Source organism: Dendrobates tinctorius, unplaced genomic scaffold (genome assembly GCF_039654945.1).
Source record: "Dendrobates tinctorius isolate UK_male_01 unplaced genomic scaffold, ASM3965494v1 ptg000326l, whole genome shotgun sequence".
Classification (NCBI taxonomy): domain Eukaryota; kingdom Metazoa; phylum Chordata; class Amphibia; order Anura; family Dendrobatidae; genus Dendrobates; species Dendrobates tinctorius.
In genome coordinates this window covers 19,066,743-19,089,520 of record NW_027361993.1, presented here as the reverse complement: position 1 = coordinate 19,089,520, position 22,778 = coordinate 19,066,743, and positions in this window count along the sequence as shown.

Genomic DNA, 22,778 nt, shown 5'->3' with positions numbered 1-22,778 from the left:
ACATGTATGGATAGCGTACACATTCAAAATATATGTCTATACAGCATGAGGCAGGCTCAGACGGTGTTAGGCCCAGTATGGATTGCACGTCATTGCACAAAGGTTAGAAGGGGTACCGTATCCCCGGATAACATGTATGGATAGCGTACACATTCAAAATATATGTCTATACAGCATGAGGCAGGCTCAGACGGTGTTAGGCCCAGTATGGATTGCACGTCATTGCACAAAGGTTAGAAGGGGTACCGTATCCCCGGATAACATGTATGGATAGCGTACACATTCAAAATATATGTCTATACAGCATGAGGCAGGCTCAGATGGTGTTAGGCCCAGGATGGATTGCACGTCATTGCACAAAGGTTAGAAGGGGTACCGTATCCCCGGATAACATGTATGGATAGCGTACACATTCAAAATATATGTCTACACAGCATGAGGCAGGCTCAGACGGTGTTAGGCCCAGTATGGATTGCACGTCATTGCACAAAGGTTAGAAGGGGTACCGTATCCCCGGATAACATGTATGGATAGCGTACACATTCAAAATATATGTCTATACAGCATGAGGCAGGCTCAGACGGTGTTAGGCCCAGTATGGATTGCACGTCATTGCACAAAGGTTAGAAAGGGTACCGTATCCCCAGATAACATGTATGGATAGCGTACACATTCAAAATATATGTCTATACAGCATGAGGCAGGCTCAGACGGTGTTAGGCCCAGGATGGATTGCACGTCATTGCACAAAGGTTAGAAGGGGTACCGTATCCCCGGATAACATGTATGGATAGCGTACACATTCAAAATATATGTCTATACAGCATGAGGCAGGCTCAGACGGTGTTAGGCCCAGTATGGATTGCACGTCATTGCACAAAGGTTAGAAGGGGTACCGTATCCCCGGATAACATGTATGGATAGCGTACACATTCAAAATATAAGTCTATACAGCATGAGGCAGGCTCAGACGGTGTTAGGCCCAGGATGGATTGCACGTCATTGCACAAAGGTTAGAAGGGGTACCGTATCCCCGGATAACATGTATGGATAGCGTACACATTCAAAATATATGTCTATACAGCATGAGGCAGGCTCAGACGGTGTTAGGCCCAGTATGGATTGCACGTCATTGCACAAAGGTTAGAAGGGGTACCGTATCCCCGGATAACATGTATGGATAGCGTACACATTCAAAATATATGTCTATACAGCATGAGGCAGGCTCAGACGGTGTTAGGCCCAGTATGGATTGCACGTCATTGCACAAAGGTTAGAAAGGGTACCGTATCCCCGGATAACATGTATGGATAGCGTACACATTCAAAATATATGTCTATACAGCATGAGGCAGGCTCAGACGTTGTTAGGCCCAGTATGGATTGCACGTCATTGCACAAAGGTTAGAAAGGGTACCGTATCCCCAGATAACATGTATGGATAGCGTACACATTCAAAATATATGTCTATACAGCATGAGGCAGGCTCAGACGGTGTTAGGCCCAGTATGGATTGCACGTCATTGCACAAAGGTTAGAAGGGGTACCGTATCCCCGGATAACATGTATGGATAGCGTACACATTCAAAATATATGTCTATACAGCATGAGGCAGGCTCAGACGGTGTTAGGCCCAGTATGGATTGCACGTCATTGCACAAAGGTTAGAAGGGGTACCGTATCCCCGGATAACATGTATGGATAGCGTACACATTCAAAATATATGTCTATACAGCATGAGGCAGGCTCAGACGGTGTTAGGCCCAGGATGGATTGCACGTCATTGCACAAAGGTTAGAAAGGGTACCGTATCCCCGGATAACATGTATGGATAGCGTACACATTCAAAATATATGTCTATACAGCATGAGGCAGGCTCAGACGGTGTTAGGCCCAGTATGGATTGCACGTCATTGCACAAAGGTTAGAAGGGGTATCGTATCCCCGGATAACATGTATGGATAGCGTACACATTCAAAATATATGTCTATACAGCATGAGGCAGGCTCAGACGGTGTTAGGCCCAGTATGGATTGCACGTCATTGCACAAAGGTTAGAAGGGGTACGGTATCCCCGGATAACATGTATGGATAGCGTACACATTCAAAATATATGTCTATACAGCATGAGGCAGGCTCAGACGGTGTTAGGCCCAGTATGGATTGCACGTCATTGCACAAAGGTTAGAAAGGGTACCGTATCCCCAGATAACATGTATGGAGAGCGTACACATTCAAAATATATGTCTATACAGCATGAGGCAGGCTCAGACGGTGTTAAGCCCAGTATGGATTGCACGTCATTGCACAAAGGTTAGAAGGGGTACCGTATCCCCGGATAACATGTATGGATAGCGTACACATTCAAAATATATGTCTATACAGCATGAGGCAGGCTCAGACGGTGTTAGGCCCAGTATGGATTGCACGTCATTGCACAAAGGTTAGAAGGGGTACCGTATCCACGGATAACATGTATGGATAGCGTACACATTCAAAATATATGTCTATACAGCATGAGGCAGGCTCAGACGGTGTTAGGCCCAGTATGGATTGCACGTCATTGCACAAAGGTTAGAAGGGGTACCGTATCCCCGGATAACATGTATGGATAGCGTACACATTCAAAATATATGTCTATACAGCATGAGGCAGGCTCAGACGGTGTTAGGCCCAGTATGGATTGCACGTCATTGCACAAAGGTTAGAAGGGGTACCGTATCCCCGGATAACATGTATGGATAGCGTACACATTCAAAATATATGTCTATACAGCATGAGGCAGGCTCAGACGGTGTTAGGCCCGGTATGGATTGCACGTCATTGCACAAAGGTTAGAAGGGGTACCGTATCCCCGGATAACATGTATGGATAGCGTACACATTCAAAATATATGTCTATACAGCATGAGGCAGGCTCAGACGGTGTTAGGCCCAGGATGGATTGCACGTCATTGCACAAAGGTTAGAAAGGGTACCGTATCCACGGATAACATGTATGGATAGCGTACACATTCAAAATATATGTCTCAGGAGGCAGGCTCAGACGGTGTCAGGCACAGTATGGATTTGACGGCCCAGATTACACAGCGGAGGAGCAGGGAGAGGTAAAGATTGCAAATGCTGGGGCCCTGGCCAAGCAAGGGGGCCCCACTCGTGGGCGTCGGTACTGGCACTGGGCCCCTCATAGTACAGTGGTGTGTCTGACGGCGGGTGTGCACCACCACCGTCAGAGACACTTGATTGCACTATGAGGGACCCTGTGCCAGTGCCCGCGCCCAAGAGTCGGCCTACCCACCTGTCCAGGGCAACGGCACTCGCACGGTGTCGTGAGCTAGGTGGTGACCCCGGCCATGGGGGGGGAGGCAGCACAGTTAGGGAGTTTTAGAAAGTGGCATATGTTGATGTTGGACATTCAACTGATGCAAAAGGCGAAATAGGTGAAGTACCAGGAAGAGGTGGACCAAAGCAAGCCATTTTTCTGTCACCCTATGTGTCATCAGGGGAAGGTGGGACAAAATCCTTGGAAACCCATGCGTTGTTCATTTTAATGAAGGTTAGATCATCCACATTTTGGGTTGACAGACGGGTCCTTTTTTCTGTCAGGATTGAACCAGCTGCACTGAAGACTCTTTCCGATAGCACACTTGCAGCTGGGCAAGCGAGCTCCTGTAAGGCATATTGGGCCAATTCAGGCCAGGTGTCCAGTTTAGCGGCCCAATAGTCAAAGGGGAATGACCTGTGTGGGAGAACATCGATATGGGAGGAAAAGTAGTTTGTAACCATAGTTGACAACTGCTGTCTCCTGTCACTTTCCATCGATGGAGTATTACCAGTTGTGTGAGCGGTATTTGAAAAATCAGTCCACAACATTGTCATGAAACCCCTGTCTCCAACGCCACTTCTGCTGTGTGCACAACGAACACCTCTGCCAAGCTGCCCCCGGCCCGTACGGCTCGTGTGAGAACCATCACTGCTGCTGTGTGCTGGGAATGCCTCAAGCAACCGATTTACCAGAGTTGCTTGTTTATTAGCCAATATTAGGTCAAGGTTCTCCTGTGGCATGATGTTTTGTAATTTGCCTTTATAGCGTGGATCCAGGATGCTGGCCAACCAGTAGTCGTCATCGTTCATCATTTTGGCAATGCGGGGGTCCCTTTTTAGGATCCGCAAGGCATAATCTGACATGTGGGCCAATGTTCCCGGTGTCAATGATGCACTGCGAGTGCTGGGTGGAGGAGCACTTTCTGGCAAATCCACATCCCTCCAGTCACGCACAAACCCTGTACCAGACCTTGCCACGCCAACATTTTCACTTGCCCCACGAGATGCATCCTCCTCCCCTAAGTAATCATCCCCATCCTCCTCCTCCTCCTCCTCCTCTTCTTCCTCCACCTCGTCCAGGAGAGGTCCCTGAGCAGACAATGGCTGAATGTCATCAAGGATTCCCTCCTCCTCTTCCTCCTCATCAACATTGGCTGCAGACGCCTGCTCCTTAAGGTGCGTCAAAGTTTGCATGAGCAGACGCATAAGTGGGATGCTCATGCTTAGGATGGCGTCGTCTGCGCTTACCAGCCGTGTGCATTCCTCAAAACACTGAAGGACTTTACAAAGGTCTTTCAGCTTCGACCACTGCATGCCTGTCAACTCCATGTCTGCTCTCAAAGTGCCTGGCCGTGTATCCTCCCACAAATGCATTATGGCCTGCCTCTGCTCGCACAGCCGCTCCACCATGTGCAGGGTGGAGTTCCACCTTGTTGCAATGTCGATAATGAGGCGGTGGTTGGGAAGGTGGAGCAATCGCTGCAGCTTCTGCATACGAACGGAGTGTACAGGCGACCGGCGGATGTGCGCGCACAGTCTTCGCACCTTCTGGAGCAGGGCTGTTAACTCCGGACAATTCTTGAGGAAGCACTGCACCACCAGGTTCAAGGTGTGAGCCAAGCAAGGTATGTGGCTGAGTTTTGAAAGGGCTATGGCTGCCACAAAATTACGGCCGTTATCACTAACTACCTTGCCTGCCTCAAGATGTACACTGCCCAGCCATGACTCAGTTTGTCGCTTCAAGTACTCGGCCAGCACCTCGGCGGTGTGTCTGTCGCCCAAACACATCATCTGCAACACAGCCTGCTGACGCTTTCCACTAGCTGCTCGATGGGGGGACACATCGTGTGCAACAGTGGCAGCTGCAGATGGAGTGCTCGTACGACTGCGCTCTGTGGACGAGCTGTCGCTTCTGGAGGAGGAGGAGGAGGAGGAGGAGGAGGAGGGTCGAACACCTACAGCCAACTGTTTCCTATACCGTGGGCTAGGCAGCACTGTCCCACCACCGCTGTCCCCTGTGGACCCTGCATCCACCACATTAACCCAGTGCGCAGTGATGGACACGTAACGGCCCTGGCCATGCCGACTGGACCATGCATCAGTTGTGAGGTGCACCTTTCCGCTCACTGACAGCTTGAGTGCATGGACAATGCGGTCTTTCACATGGTGGTGGAGGGCTGGGATGGCTTTGCGAGAGAAGAAGTGGCGACTGGGTAGGTCATAGCGTGGTACTGCATAGGCCATGAGTTCGCGGAAAGCTGTGCTTTCCACCAACCGAAAGGGCATCATCTCAAACGAGATTAGTTTGGCAATGTGGGCGTTCAAACCCAGTGTACGCGGAAGAGAGACTGAGTACTTTCTTGACCTACTCATAGTGTCTGGGAGGGTGAGCTGGACTTGAGAGCTGCATATGGTGGAAGTAGCGGTGGACAGGGCGGACTGAGAGAGGGTTGATGATGGTGATGGAGTTGGTGTTCTTTCTGATGGCCTAGAATCAGTCTTTCGGTGATATAACAGTGGGATTCCCTGACTGCTGTGGCCTTGCAACGACACCTCAACATTTGCTGCTGTGCTAACCGGTGGGCTTACAGTGGGGGAAACAATGTAGCGTTGCTGACTACCTTCGTTGTGATCAGTTGCACATGTGGCACTTGAGGTTTGGTGTTGTGTCCACGCTTGCAAGTGCATGCTGGTTAAATGTCTAAGCATGCAACTGGTATTCAAATTTTTCAGATTTTTCCCTCGGCTAAAGGTCTTTGCGCACTTCTTACAGATAACCTTGGCCTGATCATGAGGATTTTGTTCAAAAAAGTGCCACACTGCACTCTTCCTACTTTGGCAGACATTTTGCGGCCTAGCACGCTGTGATCTTTTTACCCTCTGGACAAGCTGTCCAGCAACTCTTTTGATGTTTGGAACCTGTCTTTGGAGTGCTCCGGGCCTGCTAGATAACAGCTGTTGCGATGTCGATGTCTGCTGTGGATGCTCCTCATCTGAGCTATTGGAAGCAGCACCCTCTTCCCCCAATGGATGCCAATCTGGGTCAACAACTGGGTCATCCATCACCTCCTCTTCTATGTCATGTGCACCTTTCTCTGTGTCACCGTGTATGGTGGTATAGTGTGCGGGAAGGGGCACGTGAGTCTCATCAGGGTCAAAATCTGGACCTGTACACTGCGAGGACAATGTAGTGCTCTGAGTGAATGTACCAGCAGAATCATCCATCAGCGGCTGTGCATCAGTGCACTCCATGTCAGATTCATCTTGGCCTGGGTAATTCACCATTTGACTTGATAATTCAGGCATGGTATGTGAAAACAGCTCCATGGAGTAATCAGTAGTATGGCCTGCGTCATCCTTCAATCTTGGTTGGGGTGATGGACACAAGGAAAGGTGTGGTTCATGAACATGAGCCTCCAATGACGACTCAGTGCTTTTACTTTTTACAACTGAAGAAGAGGAGGCGATAGAGCTGGAGGCTGAGTCAGCAATGTAAGACAAAACTTTTTCCTGATGCTCTGCCTTTAAAAGCGGTTTGCCAACTCCTAGAAAACTAAGCGTTCGAGGCCTTATGTAGCCAGACGATGACGCAGGGTCAGCACCTCCAGCATTCGGTCCTATTTTGCTCTTGCCACTACCATCAGATCCACCACCAACACCATCATTACCAGCTGCCAACCCCCGCCCAATTCCACGGCCTCTTCCACCAGCCTTCCTCATTTTTGGTAGAAATGTAGACAAAATCCAACAAACTATATAGTAATGTAAAACAAGGTACAAGGTGTCTATAGGACAGGGGAGTTTTAGAATTTCTGCACACACTTGTGGACAGTGGACACTTGTGGATTGTGTGCGGCCCACTGATATCTGAGCGCTATGTGACACGCTCGATGGCACAGCTGCCTGTGACCAAAGTGACGAGAGGATAATGGAGATTTTGAATCTCTGCGTACACTTTTGGACACTGGACACTTGTGGATTGTGTGAGGCCCACTGATATCTGAGCGCTATGTGACACGCTCGATGGCAGAGCTGCCTGTGACCAAAGTGACGAGAGGATAATGGAGATTTTGAATCTCTGCGTACACTTTTGGACACTGGACACTTGTGGATTGTGTGCGGCCCACTGATATCTGAGCGCTATGTGACACGCTCGATGGCACAGCTGCCTGTGACCAAAGTGACGTGAGGATAATGGAGATTTTGAATCTCTGCGTACACTTTTGGACACTGGACACTTGTGGATTGTGTGCGGCCCACTGATATCTGAGCGCTATGTGACACGCTCGTTGGCACAGCTGCCTGTGACCAAAGTGACGAGAGGATAATGGAGATTTTGAATCTCTGCGTACACTTGTGGACAGTGGACACTTGTGGATTGTGTGCGGCCCACTGATATCTGAGCGCTATGTGACACGCTCGATGGCACAGCTGCCTGTGACCAAAGTGACGAGAGGATAATGGAGATTTTGAATCTCTGCCTACACTTTTGGACACTGGACACTTGTGGATTGTGTGCGGCCCACTGATATCTGAGCGCTATGTGACACGCTCGATGGCACAGCTGCCTGTGACCAAAGTGATGAGAGGATAATGGAGATTTTGAATCTCTGCGTACACTTTTGGACACTGGACACTTGTGGATTGTGTGCGGCCCACTGATATCTGAGCGCTATGTGACACGCTCGATGGCACAGCTGCCTGTGACCAAAGTGACGAGAGGATAATGGAGATTTTGAATCTCTGCGTACACTTGTGGACAGTGGACACTTGTGGATTGTGTGCGGCCCACTGATATCTGAGCGCTATGTGACACGCTCGATGGCACAGCTGCCTGTGACCAAAGTGACGAGAGGATAATGGAGATTTTGAATCTCTGCGTACACTTTTGGACACTGGACACTTGTGGATTGTGTGTGGCCCACTGATATCTGAGCGCTATGTGACACGCTCGATGGCACAGCTGCCTGTGACCAAAGTGACGAGAGGATAATGGAGATTTTGAATCTCTGCGTACACTTTTGGACACTGGACACTTGTGGATTGTGTGCGGCCCACTGATATCTGAGCGCTATGTGACACGCTCGATGGCACAGCTGCCTGTGACCAAAGTGACGAGAGGATAATGGAGATTTTGAATCTCTGCGTACACTTTTGGACACTGGACACTTGTGGATTGTGTGCGGCCCACTGATATCTGAGCGCTATGTGACACGCCCGATGGCACAGCTGCCTGTGACCAAAGTGACGAGAGGATAATGGAATTTTTGAATCTCTGCGTACACTTTTGGACACTGGACACTTGTGGATTGTGTGCGGCCCACTGATATCTGAGCGCCATGTGACACGCTCGATGGCACAGCTGCCTATGACCAAAGTGACGAGAGGATAATGGAGATTTTGAATCTCTGCGTACACTTTTGGACACTGGACACTTGTGGATTGTGTGCGGCCCACTGATATCTGAGCGCTATGTGACACGCTCGATGGCACAGCTGCCTGTGACCAAAGTGACGAGAGGATAATGAAGATTTTGAATCTCTGCGTACACTTTTGGACACTGGACACTTGTGGATTGTGTGCGGCCCACTGATATCTGAGCGCTATGTGACACGCTCGATGGCACAGCTGCCTATGACCAAAGTGACGAGAGGATAATGGAGATTTTGAATCTCTGCGTACACTTTTGGACACTGGACACTTGTGGATTGTGTGCGGCCCACTGATATCTGAGCGCTATGTGACACGCTCGATGGCACAGCTGCCTGTGACCAAAGTGACGAGAGGATAATGGAGATTTTGAATCTCTGCGTACACTTTTGGACACTGGACACTTGTGGATTGTGTGAGGCCCACTGATATCTGAGCGCTATGTGACACGCTCGATGGCACAGCTGCCTGTGACCAAAGTGACGAGAGGATAATGGAGATTTTGAATCTCTGCGTACACTTTTGGACACTGGACACTTGTGGATTGTGTGCGGCCCACTGATATCTGAGCGCTATGTGACACGCTCGATGGCACAGCTGCCTGTGACCAAAGTGACGAGAGGATAATGGAGATTTTGAATCTCTGCGTACACTTTTGGACACTGGACACTTGTGGATTGTGTGCGGCCCACTGATATCTGAGCGCTATGTGACACGCTCGATGGCACAGCTGCCTGTGACCAAAGTGACGAGAGGATAATGGAGATTTTGAATCTCTGCGTACACTTGTGGACAGTGGACACTTGTGGATTGTGTGCAGCCCACTGATATCTGAGCGCTATGTGACACGCTCGATGGCACAGCTGCCTGTGACCAAAGTGACGAGAGGATAATGGAGATTTTGAATCTCTGCGTACACTTTTGGACACTGGACACTTGTGGATTGTGTGCAGCCCACTGATATCTGAGCGCTATGTGACACGCTCGATGGCACAGCTGCCTGTGACCAAAGTGACGAGAGGATAATGGAGATTTTGAATCTCTGCGTACACTTTTGGACACTGGACACTTGTGGATTGTGTGCGGCCCACTGATATCTGAGCGCTATGTGACACGCTCGATGGCACAGCTGTGACCAAAGTGACTAGAGGATAAGGGAGATTGGATTGCTTTTAAAAAAGCAGTTTGCGGAGCAGTGGGTAAACAGCAATGCCAGCGTGTCAGGAAGCCTTAAAAGGCAGCCCAACAACCAACACCACTGATACACCACAATATAGCCTCCCCTTGCACTGCACACACAGTGACTTGTGTGATGTGCAGGCCAAATCGCTAGCCGCAGAAGCAGTTTTTTTGTCTTCTTCCCTGCCTAACGCTCTCCCTACAGAATCAGCAGCAACCTCTCCCTATACTAAGATCGGCAGAAGTAAGATGGCGGTCGGCGTGCACGCCCTTTTATACCCCTTGTGACGCCCACCAAAGCAAGCCAATCACTTGCATGCCCTTCTGAAAGATGGTGGTGACCCGTGCCTATGTCATCACGTTGCCCACAGTGTCCGTGGATCCTGATTGGCTGAAAAAGAGCGCAAAACAAACTTTTGAAACGCGACTTTGGCGCGTAAGTCGCCGACCTCGTGGCCGACCTCATCCTAGGGTCGGGTTTCGTTTCATGAAACCCGACTTTGCCAAAAGTCGGCGACTTTTGAATTTTTTCGACCCGTTTCGCTCAACTCTACTTACAGCGTTATATTATAGATTGTTCTATCAGTCATATTGTTTTTTTCCGTGCTCCCTGTATACATATTGTGTTTTATCATTTTATTTTTCATCTCATATATTCTTTTTAATGAAAACAAGAATAAAATTTCTATTTGCAACATCTTGTCTTTTTATTGATATTATATGTCATGAGATCTTTTTTGTGGTATATTGAATAAAACAATTCATTTTTTAATGTGTACTTTGAATGTCTTTGTTTGGGCTATATTCTATAATAAATATTCGGAGTATATATACTTTTTAGCTTACTATTGGTATCTCTTTTCCGTATAGGTGTCCTTCTCTGATAAAAGCCTTGCAGGAAAGAGTTAGTGAGTTCAGAGTGAGTTGGTGCTTAGAGAGTCTCAGGTGTGTCAGGGGAAGAGTGAGGCGTGGCAACTCGCAGTGTACGCAGAGATGCAACTCGTCCACGGTGACTGGTCTCGGATGTGGGCAGTCCTGTGCCCGGAGGTAGATGTCCTGTGCCCGAAAGAAGACTGGTGTGTGTAACGATTGCAAAACAGGTGGATATGGTGCCCAGCTGCGATCCGGAGGATATCCTGGACTGTGTTTAGCTGTGTGAGTAAAGAGACTGTGATGCAGCGGTGCAAGACACCAACAGGAACTAGTCAGAGGAGGACTAGCGTATGTAGTGCCTGCAACATGTAATGCTGTGCAAATAGAGTCTTGGATACGGCGCATAGACATCCCCGGGAACTAGTCAGAGGAAGACTGGTGTGTTTAGTGTCTGTAAAATGAACGTTTCCGTGTAACATATATTCTGCAAATGGTGAAATGGATACTAGTTATATGCACTGAAGTTATATGCACTTGTGTGGATTGGACTTTTAATGCTGTGAGGAAACACATTAAAGAGACTTTTGTGTTAGAATTTTTGTGGGTCACTGCCTCTTCACTGCATTTGGTGCTACCACTGCCCTACACTAGGCAAACAAGCATGGCCCTTTTGGCATAACGGGAAAACAAAATAGTATACAGTACAGTGTGTGGCTCAAGGGAACAATAGCAAGGTTCAGTTCTCTTTAAAATGAGAACAGCTCTGAAGATCTCATCTCCAGACACACCGTCCACTGAATGAGTTCAAAGGCTCCACATTTACCTTCTGGACCACACTTTGGGGGTGGGCTGATATGGAGAACAGCCTCCCACCCACTCTTCAGATTTTCAGGTTCATATCAGTAAGGCTAACATCCTCAGTTAAACATATCTCCCCTCCAGTATTTTACAAGTGACCTTCTCATAATGATATATATATATATATATATATATATATGTAGTAACAGGGTCACTGACAATGCATGTGAGGGGAGATATGTATCATGAAAATTGCTATCTTCAGTGATGTGAAAACCCAGAAATGTGTGCCGAGAGGGGTTACTCGACCATGACAGTGTTGGTTTTCTTGTGAGTAGTTGTAAGAGGTGGGTGGGACAGAAACTCACCATATTTCCACCCCAAGGGTGTCGTCCGGCAAGTTAAATGTCCAGCCACTGCCTTTTTTCTTTCTGTGTGTGTTTAAAGACAAAGAAGTCTCCAGTCTGTAGCTTCAATTGAGCTGAAGTGTGTTATTTCCCACAAGGCTGGAGCCACGGTGGAAAGGACTTTTGTATGAACTGTTTATTTTTCACTTATGCCAGAAAAAGCTACTTTGTGTTACTATGTTGTTCTCTGGTTTATAAAGCAATAAACCAGCCACGGATGTAAATACCAAGTGTTCCTGTGTCTGCTTCAGGGACAGATACCAAATAGAAATGGGGGATCATAAACAAGCAGAATCAATTGAATGTTAATAAAAAATAATAATAAAAATGAATAGAATTAAACAAGAATAAAATAATTAAAATGGAATAGTTGACAGAAATATCCTTTATTAAATAATGGCACACATAGACATCATTAAAATTTAATGAAAAGTGTGCTGATATAATAAAAGGCACGAATCGCAGGAACCACAAAAGGTATATATACCAATTAATACGAAGTCCAGAAATAGAAGGCAAGCACCATCACAATAGTCCACACATCCGAACAATCATACGTGTATAAAAGAGACGCAGCCGGAAATACAACTGTTTTACCCTTAGGTGCACATTCATGGAAAATAAGCTAATCCACATAGCAAAAATAGTAGAAATGAGCGGCACTCACCGGGTAGTGTAGTCCAAGCTTTATTATAAAAGCATATCAGTGGGAGAATGGGTGCAAAAAGGAGATAGCAACGACGATCGCTTCGCGCTGCAAAGGCGCTTCCACAGGTCACATAGTGAGCTGCAGCCGGCCAAGGAGGAAATACCCACAACCAGAAGTCAGGACCCCTCCCACCGGTGCCGCTCACCTGCTGAGCAATCAACAAAACAACAAAAAAATATATATACATAGTACACATAAATGAAAACAACAATATATAATACATATAATAGTACCATCAATACAAAAAGAAAAGAGAGAAAAAAGGCGAAAAAATAATGATTTTTCACAAAAAAATTTTACAAAAAAAAATTTTTTCATTTCACAAAAAAACAGACCTATCAATCCTCTCATTAAGTCCCGTACGCTCTAAAGCACGGGTTTTCATTATCCACCTGGCCTCTCGTTTCAGTAAATTCCTATTCAGATCACCTCCCCGTGAGGGTAAAGTGATCCTTTCTATGCCAGCAAATGATAATGCATCGGGATTGCCACCGTGTGCTTCTCTCTTATGGTTAATAAGTCTAGGGTCCCCTTTGCCTGTCAAAATAGAATTGAAGTGCTCCCTAAACCTAACATAAAGAGGGCGTATAGTTTTCCCTATGTTAAAAAACTTACAAGGACAAAATAAAACATAAACAACATGGGTGGTTTTGCATGAAATAAAATCAGTGACATAATGAGTTACCACACCTATACGTAAACAACGGTCAAGAATATGATGAGAACAAAATGTACACTGCCCATATTGATAATTACCTTTCGGGGGCATCAAATTGAGCCAATTACTATGTGGGTCTTCCATGCGATTATGTACAAGAATAGCCTTTAAACTGACACTTTTCCTACAAGCAAAAAGGGGTCCTCTCTCCACCACTTCTGATAAATCAGTATCGTGACTTAAAATGTGCCAATTTTTACGGACTGCAGATGGGTCGTCCGCCAGGGCCGTGGGGTACTCGGTACCGGGCCGGTATCTCAGAGGGAAGTGTCACAGCAGCGGTGACCCGGTCCGTGGCCCTGGGCGTCCATTGTAAAAGGGGTGGTGTTAAGCGTGGCTTATTAAAGTTTATAAGTGGATGATTCGTGACACAACCTGTTGTGTTCGGCAATGAAAGTGTTAAGCCAATGCTGCAGACAGATCCTTTATACACGTATGATGGTTCGGATGTGTGGACTATTGTGATGGTGCTCGCCTTCTATTTCTGGACTTTGTATTGCTGTTTTTCTATTTGGGCTTGAGCGCTCAGTTTTTAGCCTCTTTCCCGGAAACATAAATAAGAGTGGATTTCTTATAGAGCGCAGCATGTTCCGACTATTTCCTAATAGAGCTGGCGGCTTTCTCTGTGTTAAGTGGCCTCTTAGCAGGTCAGAAGAACGTGGATGCATTTTTTAAGGAATGCGATCAACGAGATGAGGTTTTTTCTTTGAGTACCAAGAGTTTGGAACACAAATTTGGCTTTTTACTGCAAAAAGAGATGAAGCTTTTTTGGACTAACAACTCTCTCAGTTCCTATATAGACTGTGACCGTGTGCCTCGGGGTTTAAGAGTTTACAAGGACATATCACATTTTAAAGATAACCCTGACTTCAAGACTGAATGGTATAGTATTTTTCTGGAGTGTTCCCAGAAACTTTTGCAACTGGTCATAAAATATAACGTGCAGTGTTATGAGGATCTGAACAGGGACATAACTAAAACCAAGGAGGAATTGAAGTCCCGCCTAACTGAACAACAGTGGTCAGTTTTAAATAAAAAAATGGACACCAAACTTATTCCAATTCAAGCAGATATTGAGCAGAAAAAAAGAGATACATTTGTCAGAGATAAAGCTGACTTTGAATCAGGACTTCACTTGGAATAAAGCGAATCGTGGCAGTGATAAGACTGGCCGGCCACGCTTTAGGGGGAATAGGCGCCCCAGGAAATATCAAAAAAATCAGAGAGATTATCTAACTACTGATTCTGATTCCAGTTACTGTGACGACAACTCGGTGATAACCAATTTGAGAGATGATACATCGGTTTGTGAATCTGATACTGCACATACTTCCGCAATACAGGTCCCTTTAGGCGGAGAACGAGACAAGGGGGCAAGAGGAGGAGGCGTCACGCCCCAGTACAGGAGAAAAATGGTGACTTGGAACAGGAAGGAGAGATAACCCTTCCAGATGACATGGTGATCAATTTAACCGACCATCGTTTATCACCGGCTCACCGTTCTTTATTATCCAAAGACTTGAATTTTTGCCTTCCCAGGGACTTTGATTTTGTGGACTTTAAGATCGACCTTTTTAAGGCAGTCAGAAAAATACATCTGCACAAATCTTTTTTGAAAAAATCTGACTGTGCCGCACCTGATGTGGTTAACCCATGCACTGTGGGTCCATTGGGTTTTCTTGTGGACTCCAGTGCATTTGCAAGCATCAGGGAAGATGCGGCTTTATTAAACAGTTTATGTGACGTAAATGCTTCCGCAGAAAACAATGAAGCAGGGGTTTTTGAATCTGCTAAACCGTTTTTGCAGGGTGTAAAATCCACATGTATGCCTCCGATTTCTCCAGGCAATGTGATTGATTTGTTTGAAATGCAGGTATTGAAGGATGTGGAGGCTTTGGTTTACAAGAGGGCTCCCTCTAATTTATCTCCTGAGGAAAAGCGAGCTTTGTCAGAGATCACCAAGTGGTCTGATGTTGTGGTAAGAACCGCAGATAAAGGTGGCAACACGGTGCTGTTACCAAGGTCACTTTATTTGAATGAAGCCACCAGACAACTTTCTGACGTTAATACTTATATGAAGCTTAAAAATGATCCCACAGGAAAATTTAAAAATGATCTTCATTCTTTTCTCAGGAGATATGTCGAATTAGGGGTCATTCCCCAGAAATTAGCAGAACACTTGCTATCGGAGTTCCGCAAAAAACTCTATTGGTACTGTATTCCTAAAATACATAAGTCTATGTCCTGCCCTCCCGGCCAACGCATTGTGTCCGGCATAGGGTCTCTCACTGAACCTCTCTCCCAATATATGGATTGGCTGCTTCGTCCTCTTCTTGGCGACATCGCCTCATATATAAAGGACACTAAAGATTTTTTGAATGGCAGCTTGGTTTTTCTCTTGTGTTCATTGATGTGGAAAGCCTCTATACTAAGATTCCCCAGGATCTAGGGGTAGATGTGATAAGGGAAATTTTAGCCACAACGGACAAAGACGCTGCATTCATTGACTTTGTATGTGAGGGGATCCGTTTTGTTTTGAGACACTATGCATTTAAATGTCAAAATACTTGGTACCTAAAAAAGGTCGGGTGTTAGGCGTCGGGTTCCTGTCGCTGCACAGCCGCAGAGGAGGTTGCTCAGCAAACTCATCGTCCTGGCGCTCTGCCCAGACCAGCTCCGTGGGTTTGCTTGCTGCTGCCACCTCTGGCACAGCTATGGCAATGCATGCTGCTCAGCAGCGAGATTCTCCAGGGACTAAGTCCTCATGTCGGACCACTGAGCATGCCCGTGGAGTGATTTCCCATTGGAGATCGAAGGTCACGTGCTCAGATCCTGCTTGTGTTCGGATTGGCACATCCGAGAAGCCAGGAAGGTCCCGGATGCTCGCGGCTATAAGGTTTGCATGGCCGCTCGGCCATGAGCTAGGATAGACTGCATTTTCAGACTATAAGGAGTGAGTGGTGTATGCACGTATGAATGTCTCTGGTGACTGACTCATTTTGAAACCCCTACTGTCATGAACTCATTTTCTGCTCCACCAGTTGAGAGTTCCCCTTCCGTTCTCCCTCTGGTGGTGACAGGAGGTAGTGCAGTTGGTTTAAGTGGTAGTGATCTGCCTCCTGAGGAGGAAGATAATGATTGGATCTCTGGAGTATCAGACTGGATATAAGACAGCCGACGTCCTATCCGGGTGCTGGTGAGTCAGTCTGCTTCTCGGGTCCTGGACTTCAGCTCTCTTCCAGTCTTCTCAAGTTAAGTTTGTTTTTTGCTAATTTTCACACTTGCGCTTGTAGGTCAATTCAGTTTTTTTGTGTAATCAGTCTACCCCTGCTGGGGCTATGCTGAAATTCCACTCCTATTAATCAGTATTTGCCAATCTGCTTTTTGGCCCTTATTAGATTGGCCTCTTTTTTGCTCTGTCTCAGAATATTTGAGTGCTGATATAGATTTAGAAGTCTAGTGACTTCAGGGTTAATTTTGCTTTCAGAAGTGTTGGACAATTTTTTTGTAGGTTTTTTTGGGCAGATTGCAGACAGTCTCTTTCCTTTTCTGTCCTTTTTAGTTAGCCGGGCCCCATTGTTTGCTCAGCCTATTTTCCTGCCTTTGTTTGTATTTTCATCTTGTTTCACTGTCAATACTTGTGGGGGGCTGTCTTTCCTTTGGGGTCTGCTCTGGGGCAGTTAGTTTTCCTCTTTTCCTGCTTTAGGCTTATGTAGTTTTCCGGTTGTGACTAGGCATCTAGGACCAACGTAGGAACGCTCCACGACTGCTGCCAGTTGTGCGGGTAAGATCAGGGATCTGCAATCTGCATAGTTACCAACTTCTCTGGTTTTCTGAGACTTAGCTTGTTGTCTTTTTTCCTCCTCGGTTTCCCATTCATAACACCCTACCCTTGGTACACATGTGTTGTGCAGCCTAGCCTGCTAGCGCCTAGGCTTAGGCGTAGGTAGGTCAGAGTCTAAGTCAGGCATTAGTCATCATCAGTGACTCGGCACGCCTCAGTGCCCGTGCTCCACATTCCATAGCTAGCGTCTATAGCGGCGCTCGTGGCAGTGACACCGTGCGCTCAGTGGGCCTAGAAGGACTCTGAACCCGTGTCCTTGGGGTAGAGTTCTGTGGCCACTTGCTGTGCGCTCTTTGGCCGGGCTCTGTGAGTTAAACAGGCTCCGGCATCCACGTTCAGCGGCTGTGCGGCTCTGTGAATTAACAGAGTCCGCTCCTGTTCACATTGGGTGACGTAACCCACGTGTGACTGTTTTTACGCCTCTCTATTCTTCCGCCATTTTCTAGCAGCAATGTACCACCTCTGCACGATGGACACCGGGCTGCGAACACACCTACTACTTTATAATTTGGTGCGTTCCGCCAGCCCTAATATCGGAAATGCGATGGGGACTCCGGTAGCGTGCACCTTCGCCAATCTTTTTTTGGCTGTTTTTGAAAACAGGCATATCTATTCACTTTCTAATGTCTTTTTGAAACACATCAAGATGTATATTAGATATGTGGACGATGTATTCATTGTGTGGGACGGCCCCCCAGATGTATTTAACCATTTTGTGGAGTATCGTAACAATTTAGGTGACATGAATGTCATTTACTTCCAAATTTGGGGGTACCTCAATTGAATTTTTGGACGTTTTTTAGAGGTTAGAGTGGGTTCTCTTTACTTCAGTTTTTCGTAAACCATCATCCACTAATGCCATGCTCCACTATGACAGTTATCACCCTTTTTACATGAAAAATTCTTTACCGTATAGTCAGTTTTTTAGATTAAAACGTATAAAAAATACCCAGAAAGGCTTTGTTGACCAATCGCAAGAATTATATAACAGATTTTTGAAGAGGGGTTACCCTGAAAACCTGCTAAAAAAAAGCACAGACCAGGTTTAATCAGAACTCAAGTGGTGAGGCGAATAAAAGGGTTAATTGCAAGAAGGATGAAAAGAGGTTTGTTTTTTCGTTTGATTTTGGTCCTATGGACGGGGCAGTCAGGTCTGCAGTCCGTAAAAATTGGCACATTTTAAGTCACGATACTGATTTATCAGAAGTGGTGGAGAGAGGACCCCTTTCTGCTTGTAGGAAAAGTGTCAGTTTAAAGGCTATTCTTGTACATAATCGCATGGAAGACCCACATAGTAATTGGCTCAATTTGATGCCCCCGAAAGGTAATTATCGATGCGGGCAGTGTCCGTTTTGTTCTCATCACATTCTTGACCGTTGTTTACGTATAGGTGCGGTAACTCATCATGTCACTGATTTTATTTCATGCAAAACCACCCATGTTGATTATGTTTTATTTTGTCCTTGTAAGTTTTTTTACATAGGGAAAACTATACGCCCTCTTTATGTTAGGTTTAGGGAGCACTTCAATTCTATTTTGACATGCAAAGGGGTCCCTAGACTTATTAACCATATGGAGAAGCACACGGTGGCAATCCCGATGCATTATCATTTGCTGGCATAGAAAGGGTTACTTTACCCCCACGGAGAGGTGATCTGCATAGGAATTTACTGAAACGAGAGGCCAGGTGGATTATGCAAACCTGTGCTTTAGAGCGTACGGGACTCAATGAGAGGATTGATATGTGTTTTTTTGTGAAATGAAAAAAAATTTTTTTTTCTTTTTTTGTAAAAATTTTTTTTCGTGAAAAATCATTATTTTTTTGCTTTTTTGGCTTTTTATCTCTTTTCTTTTTGTATTTATGGTATTGTATTTATGGTACTATCATATGTATTGTATATTGTTGTTTTCACTTATGTGAACTATGTACATATATTTTTTGCTGTTTTGTTGATTGCTCATCAGGTGAGCGGCACCGGTGGGAGGGGTCCTGACTTCTGGCTGTGGGTATTTCCTCCTTGGCCGGCTGCAGTTCACCATGTAACCTGTGGAAGCGCCTTTGCAGCGCGAAACGATCGTCGTTGCTATCTCCTTTTTTGCACCCGTTCTCCCGCTGATATGCTTTTATAATAAAGCCTTGACTGTACTACCCGGTGAGTGCCGTTCTTTTCTACTATTTTTTGCTATGCCAATTAATGCAATTAAAAACTATCAAAGTTGTGGTGACCACTAGATTATAATAGTCAGGCATTATTAATAAAACAGGTAATTGGCCTCCAGAAAATAAATAAAAAAATAAAAATTGACAAACTAATATCTATCTATCTATCTATCTATCTATCTATCTATCTATCTATCTATCTATCTATCTATCTATCTATCTATCTAATATAATAATAATAATAATAATAATAAAATATACAACAAGTGTACCAGATATCATCAAGCAGGTGAAAAATAAAGTGCAGAGCATGCGATATAATGTGACCAAGTGAAAAGGAAGCAATATGTACTGAAAAACAAGGAGGAATATGATGGACAAAATACCTGAATGCCAACAGGAAGACCGCGGTGTGCCAAAATGGACGTCCTTTTTGGCACACCGCAGTCATCCTATTGGCATTCAGGCATTCAAGTATTGAGCTGTATTATAGTGTCATATTATAGTAGTTATTTTCTTGTACATCAGAGGCAGTATTATAGTAATTACATTCTTGCACATAGGGGCAGTATTATAGTAATCATATTCTTGTACATAGGAGCAGTATTATAGTAGTTATATTCTTGTACATAGGGACAGTATTATAGTAGTTATATTCTTGTACATAGGAGCAGTATTATAGTAGTTATATTCTTGTACATAGGGGCAGCATTATAGTAGTTATATTCTTGTACATAGGGGCAGTATTATTGTAGTTATATTCTTGTACATAGGAGCAGTATTATAGTAGTTATATTCTTGTACACAGGGACAGTATTATAGTAGTTATATTCTTGTACATAGGAGACAGTATTATTGTAGTTATATTCTTGTACAAAGGAGGCAATATCATAGAAGTCATATTCTTATAGATAGGAGCAGTATTATAATAGTTATATTTTTGTACATAGGAGGTAGTGTTATAGTATTTATATTCTTGTACATAGGAGCAGTATTATAGTAGTTATATTCTTGTACATAGGGGCAGTATTATAGTAGTTATATTCTTGTGTATAGGCACAGTATTATAGTAGTTATATTCTTGTACACAGGGACAGTATTATAGTAGTTATATTCTTGTACATAGGAGCAGTATTATAGTAGTTATAATCTTGTATATAGGAGCAGTATTATAGTAATAAAATTCTTGTACAAGGCAGGCAGTATTATAGTAGTTATATTCTTGCACATAGGGGCAGTATTATAGTAGTTATATTCTTGTACATAGGGGGCAGTATTATAGTAGTTATATTCTTGTACATAGGAGGCAGTATCATAGAAGTCATATTCTTATAGATAGGAGCAGTATTATAATAGTTATATTTTTGTACATAGGAGCAGTATTGTAGTAGTTATATTCTTGTAAATAGGGGCAGTATTATAGTAGTTATATTCTTGTACATAGGGAGCAGTATTATAGTAATCATATTCTTGTACAAGGCAGGCAGTATTATAGTAGTTATATTCTTGTACATAGGAGCTGTATTATAGTAGTTATATTCTTGTACATAGAGGCAGTATTATAGCAGTTATATTCTTGTACATAGGGAGCAGTATTATAGTAATAATATTCTTGTACAAGGCAGGCAGTATTATAGTAGTTATATTCTTGTACATAGGGGTAGTATTATAGTAGTTATATTCTTGTACATAGGGGGCAGTATTATAGTAGTTATATTCTTGTACATAGGAGGCAGTATCATAGAAGTCATATTCTTATAGATAGGAGCAGTATTATAATAGTTATATTTTTGTACATAGGAGGTAGTGTTATAGTATTTATATTCTTGTACATAGGGGCAGTATTATAGTAGCCATATTCTTGTAGATAGTGGCAGTATTACAGTAGTCATATTCTTGTACATAGGGACAGTATTATAGTAGTTTTATTCTTATACTACCCCTGGCAAAAATTATGGAATCACCGGCCTTGGAGCTATAACTTTTTTATTTTTTCGCTGATGACATTGTATGGTGGCTCGTTTTTTGCGGGACAAAATGATGTTTTCAGCGGTACAATATTTATATCTGTGTTTTTGATCGCGTGTTATTGCACTTTTTGTTCGGCAGTATGGTAATAAAGCATTATTTTTTGCTTTGTTTTTTTCTTTTTTTTAAGGGGTTCGCTAAAGGGGTTAACTAATGGGAGAGTTTTATAGGGCGGGTCGTTACGGAAGCGGCGATACTAAATATGTGCACTTTTATTGATTTTTTTTTTTTCTATTTCCAAGAAATGAATTTATTAGGCAATATTTTTTTTTTTTTAATTTATTTAGCGACTTTTTATAAATTATTTTTACACTTGTTTTTTTGTTTTTTTTAACTTTATTACATTGTCCCACGGGGGGGACATCACTGTAATATGGTTGCTTAGCACTCTGTCAGATCAACCATGTGACAGGCGCTGCTGCAGGCTTTCTCAGAGCCTGCTCTCAGCAGGCACTGAGAAAGACACCTCCCTGCAGAACCCCGAAGGTCGCCATCGCTATATTGGATCCGGGGACCTGCAGAGAAGGAGGCCCCCGCAGCAGCGCTGCACATCGCGCTGCTGCGGGGGTCTCGGGGAAGTACAGAGGGAGCCCCCTCCCTGACGATGCTTCCCTAAACCCCCGGGACACTGTGATCATGTTTAATCACAGTGTGCCAGGGGTTAACGTGCTGGGGGCGGTACGTGACCGCCCCTGACACATAGTGCCGGGTGTCAGCTGTGATAATCAGCTGACAACTGGCCGCTGTGAGCGCCGCTGATCGCTATGAAGTACTATCCCTCCATGGGCATAGGGGCCCGGGGCCCGTGGACGGGATAGTACGTCACATGTCAGGAAGAGGTTAAAAAAGTAATCATTACTGACTACCACATTTTTTGCTCTTGATTTCTTTAAGGCTAAGTGCACACGTACCGGAACTCTCGCGGAAATTACCGCGAGAATTCCGGAATTCCAGTCCGTGGGAAAATCGCACTTTAAATTCCCGCGATTTTCCTGCAGAAAAACAAGCATTTTGCAAGCGTATTTAGCTTGCAAAATGCTAGCGTTTTCCAAGCGATCTGTAGCATCGCTTGGAGAACTGATTGACATGTTGGTCACACTCGTCAAACACAGTGTTTGACAAGTGTGACCAACTTTTTACTACTGAAGCCGCCTATGCGGCATCAGTAGTAAAAGATAAAATGTTAAAAAAATAAAAAATGGTGTTATTCTTACCCTCCGACGTCCCGCGCAGCCGTTCCCAGTAATCCTTTGCGAAAATGCCCGCGATGACGTCCGTTCTCGCGGGATCGCGATGTCTCGCGGTTATT